Here is an 8,347-nt window from a genome sequence, read left to right on the forward strand (position 1 = left end):
AGAGAAACCCGATAAGGCCGACGCCGTACGATCGAGTTCCCTTCGGTAAATATGCGGTGTTGTGCAACAGTAGTCCGTCCCAGTGGTGAGGAACTTGCATCGAAAACGACTTGGTGACTGCGAAGCAATGTGAGCAATTCTTGACGTTGATGCGGCGTGAGCTTCGGATTAATTGTCTTTGATAGAACAGTAGGAGAGACGTCGGACGAAACAGGTTGCTGATGTAGAGGGGCGGTGAGCGCCATCACAGACATAGGTTGAGCATCTAATACGCAAGGGATGGAAGTTCTTTGGGCAGCACGAGGGAATCGCGGGAAGTGTTCTTGGCTGCTACGATCACTAAGCCGCTGGAGAACCGGACAAGACTTGACAGGAAGCAATACCACGCGCAAAATGACGATGAGACGGCGCGGTGAGTACGTCCCCATCAGTGATGTGGTCGGAAACAACGGTAAGCAGTTGTTCGCGCCGAGGAGGCAAAACTGTATCAGCTGCGGCAGTGAGGGCATGATGGCGGTCGGAAGCGTCATATGAAAAATCACTGTCTGTCATATGAATGACATGGTTGCCACAAGAAATTAATGCTGAAGCTGTTGACAAGAAATCCCATCCCAAAATCATCAGATGCGCACAAGGTGAGAGTACAGCAAACTGCACATGGTGGCGGACACCGTCAATAACAACTCGCACAGTGCACTTCGCGGAAGGGCGCAGAGTGACATCATTTGCTCCACGAAGTGCAGGCCCATCATATGGTGTCATCACTTTCTGCAAACGGCAGCACAAATCAGCGTGAGTAACCAAAATTGCAGCCCCTGTATCAATCAAAGCTTCGACAGGTAGTCCTTCTGCTAAAACAGAAATCATATTGAACGGCCGATCTGGAGGACTTTTAGTGATTTCGCAAAGTGCAGTTTCACTTCCGGAAACTGCATCGCCTAGTTTTCCGAGTGACAGACAGGGAGAGCTGTTGCGGGTCGGAGTGGGGACCGGGAACGGTGATATGAAGGTGGGGAGCGGCGTCGGGAAACATGGGATCCACTAGGTGCAGACGAGGGTGGCGGCAGCGGAGAGAATCGGCGAAGCGGGCTGGAAGAAGGCCGACATTGATAATAGGAAGAAGAAGGTAGCTCACTCTCGAAGGCGGCGTAAACACGACGCTCGTCCTGAAGGCGTCGACGACAAAAGCGGGAGATATGTCCTCTAATTCCACAGTAGTAGCACACTGGGCGGGCGGGACGCCAAGGATCGCGCAGCTGGAGCAGTCGCCATTGCGTTGATGTGGTTGTATGTCGGGGCCGGTCGAGGCGGGTGGTCAAAGGGTGGGGGAGATGCTGCTACTTGAGCATAGGTCGGGGCTGGGCGGGGAGCAGGAGGTTCAGGTGCGATAGGGTGGGTGAGTGTTGCCAACTCCTCTTTGATGATGTTACGAAGTCCAGCGTCATTAGAAGGCGTGGGAGAATGATCGCACCCGTGGCGGCAGAAAGGGCCGAGGACTTGGAGCTCTTCGCGGATGATCGCTCGAGTGACTGTTCGCAGATCGAGGTCCGCAGAGGCCAAGGCCGTAGCAAGGCCGGGGTCTGCAAGGCGGGGCTGCAAGCGGGAGGACTGCAGCTGGTCGAGGCGTTGGCAGGTGGTAATGATTGAATCTACACTTGAAGGATTTTGAACAATTAGGGTGCTAAAAGCCGCAGAATTGATTCCTTTCAGAACATGGTGGACGCGGTCAGTTTCCGGCATGGTGGAACTAAAACGACGGCAAAGGGCAAGTACGTCCTCGATGTAAGACGCATAGGATTCATCAGGACTTTGAAAGCGGGAAGCGAGCTTGGTCTTGGCGACCTCAGTCCGACCAGCCTGGTCGGCAAAGTACTGACGGAATCGCTGTTTGAAGTTGGACCAGTTAGTGGTCCAACCTCCATGAGGTAGAAAGAAACGTTGAGAAATGTTAAAGCGCCATCCCACCGGTTGTAGGCACTGCAGCGTTCATAGGTGTCGAGCCAGTCATCCACGTCTTCGTCGCGACGACCAGCGAACATCGGTGGGTCGCGTTGTCAGAAAGGCGCGGTCGAAGGGGGCGTTGCAGGTGAGGCCGCGGTAGAGGGTCCGGCGGGGTCGGGATTGTCTTCGATTGGCATGACAATAGTGGAAGGTGCACAACGGCGACCGGAACGCAGCACCATCCAGAGGCAGGGTACAAGGCAGCAAGGGGATTGAGTTTCACCTCCACCACTTGTGAAGGAAGGCCAGGCCGAGACGGCAAGACGTCTGTGGAAGGCTAGACCGAGACGGCAAGACGGCCGTGCCTGGTGTTTAATCCAAAAGCGAACCCGGGCGCATGCCACAGGCGCAGCCACGGGATGATGATGGTATGTACAAGATGATCCCTGGAAGGCTCACAATATAAAAGACATTGTTGATGTAATTAGTGCACCAGTACAAATTAGGCTCTTTGCCGATGATTGTGTTTTGTGTAATGAAATCATGTCATGCGAAGATCAGGCCATTCTTAATTCTAACCTTGAGAACATTGATTCCTGGTGCAGTCGATGGGACATGAAGCTTAACAATGAGAAAACAGTCCTCATGAAAGTAACCAATAAAAAGGAATAACCTATCATTTGCGTATCACCTTCCATCTCACCAGCTTGAGGAAGTTAATGAATACCAATACCGAGGTGTTACTCTAACCAGTAATCTTAGCTGGTATAAACACATATCAAATATGTGTACATCATCTTTCAAGAAACTTTGCTTCTTCAGGCATAAATTAAAACCTGCCCCTGCTAGTGCAAAGCTCCTAGTGTACACGTCCAGCATCAGACCTAAACTAGAGTACGCATGCACTGTCTGGGACCCTTACACAAAAACATTACATCGACATGTTGGAAACGACCCAGTGAAAATATATTAGATTCATTTATAACAAATACCGTTCCACTGACTCACCAACCGCTCTGAAGGCGCGACACAACATACAGACACTCTAAACACAAAGAAAACTTCAAAGGTTGAAGCTACTTTTCTAACTCAAAAATAACAAACTTTCCATTAGCCCTGATCCATTTATTAAACCCAGCACAACGAGAAAACAAGAAATCATCACCTGGAATCACTAACACCGTACAATGCTAGGGTCGATGTTTTTAAATACCCATTCTTTCCGGGCACAATAACACAATGGAATGAACTCCAGCCTGATCTACTAAACAACACCACTGCCTTTCGACAAAATTGCTTGTTGACAGTTGCTGAGTGCTAGTTTCTTGTTCTTACATTTGTTCTGCGACGTTATTGGCTGTATTTCTTTTATGCCTTCTTGCCCCACCTGCCAGGACCCATTTAGGGTCTGCAGTATACTGTAAATAAAATAAATAAACGAGAGGTTGAACTGAGCACCGCCTTGATGTGGTGGACACAGCCTTCCGGACACCCGACTGCTGGTCGAGGGACGAGAACAGTTCCTGCTAGAAGCCACATCCGCCTATAAGTGGTACGCACTAATACCTCCGAACTCTACAGTATACGAAGTGTGTTGCACTAAAGGAGTTGCAAGATATTACACCCTTTATCTTATTTAGGCCAATGTTCTCTAACTACTGTGGGGCGATAAAAGCGACCATAAAACTATGAAATTAGACCTCTCGCAGTTAGTTGAAGCGCAGATTGCTTTGAAGCTGTGGGTTGCGAATACAGTGGAACGTCGATTATACGTCCTCTGGTCATGCGACAACCCGCATTTTACGACAAATTTGTGCGGCGCCGGCAAAAACCCCAAATGCATTAAAAACCTCAATTATACGACGTAATTTTAGAACGACCCTGCTTCGTACGACGGCTGGCTCATACCGTCCGTCAAGAAAAAAAAGAAGGTCGCCAGGAAGCACAAGCTGGGATGTAGACACACTGTAGCCTGTCGATAACAGGTGCGCATTAATCTTTCCACCTATCAAGAAAAGCACCTGAGCCGCTGCCCCACTGCTCCCAGCAGCCTCAACGGCCATTTTATTTTGCTTGTTGAAAACCAGCCATCTACAGCCAAAAAAGTGCTGCATTTAAGTTGCGAAAAAACAAAGATGATGATGAAGTTCAAACGTTAAAAAATATCACGCTTAACAGATCTCTAATATATATGCGAAATTTATTATAAAGTAATAAGGAAGTAAAAATTATTATGTAGTAAATATTATGAAATATTATGAAGTAAAAATTTTGTTTCCGAGATACGAAAATGCGACCGCTCGACGACACCGTGCCATCATTTTGTGCAGACCTCGGCCTGCCCAGGCCATTCTGCCATGCGCTGTTGATCCCACGTGTATCGCATCCAGACGTGATCTGCGTTTTGCGAAGCGAACAAGTTACGGAATTTTCGGCTCAGAGCGGTGCGGTTCACAATGTCATGGAGTCGCAAACCGCTCACACTGGGAGATAAGCTCCGAATAATTGAAGAAGCAGACAATGGGCGCAACAAAGGCCAGCATCACTCGCGACCTCAACATTCCGAAGTCATCGCTGAAAATGATCTTGGCCAAGGACAGGATACTACTGAACGCAAGCAAGTTCGGCGTGAAAAGGAAAGCCGCGAAAGATGAAAAGTTTGCTGCCATGGAAGCAGCTGTTGCATATTTTGTGCTCTTTCAGCGCCATACGTTTGCTGAATTATTTTGCAGGAAAAATGTAATGATGCAATAAGCAAAGCAGAACTAAAATGTCGGCATATAGTTAGGTATTACTGGGCAAAAAAATAATAAAGAAACACTAGTTTTCAGTTTTTAGAGCTTTGTGCGAATGTTCCATTTTTGAAACATTGGTGTTTTACAGTGTGAAAAGCAGCGTAGAGTTGCACATGCATTTCGCCGTCTTTTTCTTCTTCTTCGGCATGTTGATGGTAGCTTATAGGTGTCGTTTGGAACAAACGTGAACACTATCTCTCCTTGGCATTATTTTGACATTGCGTTTTTGCGTGGCATGTGAAACGAGCAGCATTCAACTGCAGCGCATAGCCGCATCAATCGTTGTGAATGTAAGCAGAAAACGACTTCGCAGCTTGTTTTACACCGTAGTACTATACTTCTCAACGCACTAACTCTTGTTGTAGGTCATGGCACAATGCTTCCTCACACTGGAGGTTGCAATTAACCTTTCCTTCAACCTTCCCAATGACGAACACGTAGGTGCGTCTATGTGCCAATTGCCACCTGATGAAGATGGCAATATTACTAACGAGGAGCACGTGAACGAAAATGACTTTTCTGAAGTTGTTCCCGATGATGTTTGCAGGCACGTTGAAGTTATGCAGTGCTGCGATGAAAACATTGGTTCGCCAACTGCACATTCGTGTCCTGAGCCACGACGATTGGAAATGAACTGGCACACAAACTAGCCAATTTTGCGAGAACTCAGGGCATCCCAACATACATTCCAGCAACTAAACAGTTTATTAAATCGGAACTGTTTTAAGAGGCAAAAATGAAATGGAACGAGCTGTGGCAGGAGGAGGGGATCCAGACATACAGCTACGAGTGGATAAGAAGTATCAATACAATCCCTAAATTCTTCCCAACTACGCACCTCTCATCACAGGCAATAAGTGGGCATGGCAGGTTTCCATTTTATCTTAGGAGATTCGGAATCATAGACACAACAGAGTTTTTTGGGGGAAAAATTGCAAATAATTTTGATCATTACGTGGGAGAATGCTCGGTAACAAGGGAACAGGTAGCCCCACTAAAAAATAGTCATGGAGGAGATATTACAAGGCACATGGCAGAATTAATAAAAACAAAAGATTCAATAAAAATTTTAGAGGAAATAGTTCAAATCATCAACGATAACATACTTTAAGCTGACAGGCCCTAACCTGGCATTTCGTTGCTGGACGGGGGGACGCATAAACACTCCCCTTTGGGGCAGGACATATCTACAAGCTTCAGAGGAAAATGTGGTACAGTACAAGGATCAGAGGGGCATTGACCCACTGTGGTCCCTAATGGTTGAGCTCCTTGTTACGCCTCTCTACATACACTAACACATACACATACACTAAGCTAGTGCAGTGCCAGGAGTGCGGGCGTTGGTGTTATTTAGACGAGACAGAGTTCGGAGCTTAGCCGAGGCAGAGGGGGCTGGCTTCGCGTGCAGGATATGTACGCGTTTTGAGGAGGCCGTCCAGAAGTTGAAAGGGGAATGGGCAGCTAGGATCAAGGAACTCGAAGGAGACCTGAAACTGGAACGAGAGGCACGGATTAAGCTAGAAACTCAGGTCGCCAAGTCGCTTAAGAGGGAGGGGGCTAATGCAACACGCTCGACCGGTTGCCTTGGCAAACAAAACAACGGTAATTTCTTTCCAGGCCGCCAGGCGCAGCTAGCATAATAGTGGCTCCGCAGGCTTGTGACATTTTCTGATTGCCGCAGACAGCGGAGTTTCCACTCCTAAATAGTCTTCCTCCGTGGGTAAACCTAAAGGAGGCTCGTCGATCTGACAGCGCTGTAGCGCAGCAGGCTTTGTGTGGGGAAGACGGAAAGGTAAAAGTGGGCACGGTGATGGGCGACAGTAGCGTACGGCGGCAAGAGAGACAGCTAGCGCAATCCGGAGGGCAACAGTTGCAATCAGGAAGCGAACGGTTAGAGTGCAGACGGGTTCTGGTAGTCGGTGACTCGAACGTAGCGAGGGTTGAGGGAGGCGTCTTCACGGCAGTGAAGGCGGACAGGTAGGTGCAAGTGGAGGCCCAGTCAGGAAAGTGCATGGTAGATGCAATGGCAAAAGCCCAGGAGGTGGTAGGGGACAACATGGATAGCGAACACCTTGTCGTTATCCATGCTGGTCTCAACGATGTGCTGAAGGGGAGGAGCCAGAACCTCAAGAAACAGTTAGAAGCGGGGATGCGTAGGCATAGAGAGGCCTCTCAGAGTGTGCATGTGACCATATGCACAATCCCAGAGGTCCAGAGGCAGTCTAGCGAAACGGAAAGGAGGGTCGTTGAGGCTAACCGCGTAATTAGTTTAATGAGTCGACGACTAGGATACGAGGTAATGGAATTTAACAAGGACGTGTACGAGGTCAGCTCCCACCCTTTTGCATAGGATGGCATTCACTACGGTGGTGCCACTGGCAAGAGGGTGGGTAGTAGGATAGGTCACCAGGCAACAGATTGTTTGGGGGAGCTCTGAGAGAACCAGTGTAGACAAGGAAGAACCAAGGTCAAAGAGACGATGGGATCATAGGAGAAGAAATAGACATAAGCGCAAGGGTCAAGTTAATTCAGATATAGGTTACATTAACCTGCAAGGTTGCAGGAATAGAGTGAAATGGGAGGAAATAGAACAGTTAAGGCAGGAGGAATTAATGGTATATGGTTTAGTGGAAACGCATGTTAGAGACATGGAACAACCACCCTGTAACCCTCACTAGGCATGGGGAATATTGCAATACAAGAGAGGGGAGCAAAAAGGAGGGTGGTATTGGGGAATTCATTCATAAAAGTAAGAATTTCCAAAGGGTTAAACTGGGATGCAAGGAACATTTATGGCTAAAAGGAAAAGTGGCAGGGGAGCAAACACTACTTGGATTTGTATACCTGTGGACAGGAGCTAATGCCAAGAAGAAAAGAGGAAAGAGGAAAAAGTTATAATGTATGCAGCTAGCTAGACAGGGCAAGATAATTATATTAGGTGACATGAATGCACACATAGAAGACCTGGATGGGTACACAGATTCGATAGGAAGCATGCTGCTGGATATGTGTGACAGGCATGATTTAGTTGCATGCGACAGTACCGAGAAGTGTGAAGGGCTCATAACATGGGAGGCAGGGAGTCTGCACTCGACGATAGATTATGCACTAATGTCACAGAAGATGTATAATAGATTAAAGGGACACTGAGGAGAACTCCATCAATTTTTTTTTGTTAGCAAATTCTGATAGTTCGGCATTTAATGGTTTTGTTGCCGCTTGTCCGGGCGCGAAAGATGCATTTATTTCAAAGAAATTTGGATTCGAAGTTGAAAAAGTTTTTCCCGCCCCTCTGATTCAAACTCAGGGAACTCTTATGACGCCATGGCAACTCTTATGACGTCACAGAACGGAGTGACGTGAATCGTGACGTAAACGCAGACTCCGTGATTTCTGACGGCTAGCGGTGCGGTGTGCAACCTTCCTTTGCAAGCCTCAGAGATTCGTGACTACCATGAAGTAAAGAAAACTCCTCCAAGGTGGCGCCTCTTGTCCTAGGAAGTCATCACGCTTGTACTTACGAGATTGGCCTGTGGCGGCGATACCTGTATTTTGGTTCTTGCTATTTTCTACATTACAAGAGCTTTGTTTTCAGGAAGAGTGGCGTTTTT

At 47.7% G+C, this 8,347-nt stretch overlaps 1 pseudogene; it reads left to right on the forward strand.

Moving 5' to 3' along the window:
• Positions 1-6,546: 6,546 nt before the first annotated feature.
• LOC144098131 (uncharacterized) lies at positions 6,547-7,173 on the forward strand (annotated as a pseudogene).
• Positions 7,174-8,347: the final 1,174 nt, after the last annotated feature.

This window comes from Amblyomma americanum, chromosome 7 (assembly GCF_052857255.1).
Source record: "Amblyomma americanum isolate KBUSLIRL-KWMA chromosome 7, ASM5285725v1, whole genome shotgun sequence".
Taxonomy (NCBI): domain Eukaryota; kingdom Metazoa; phylum Arthropoda; class Arachnida; order Ixodida; family Ixodidae; genus Amblyomma; species Amblyomma americanum.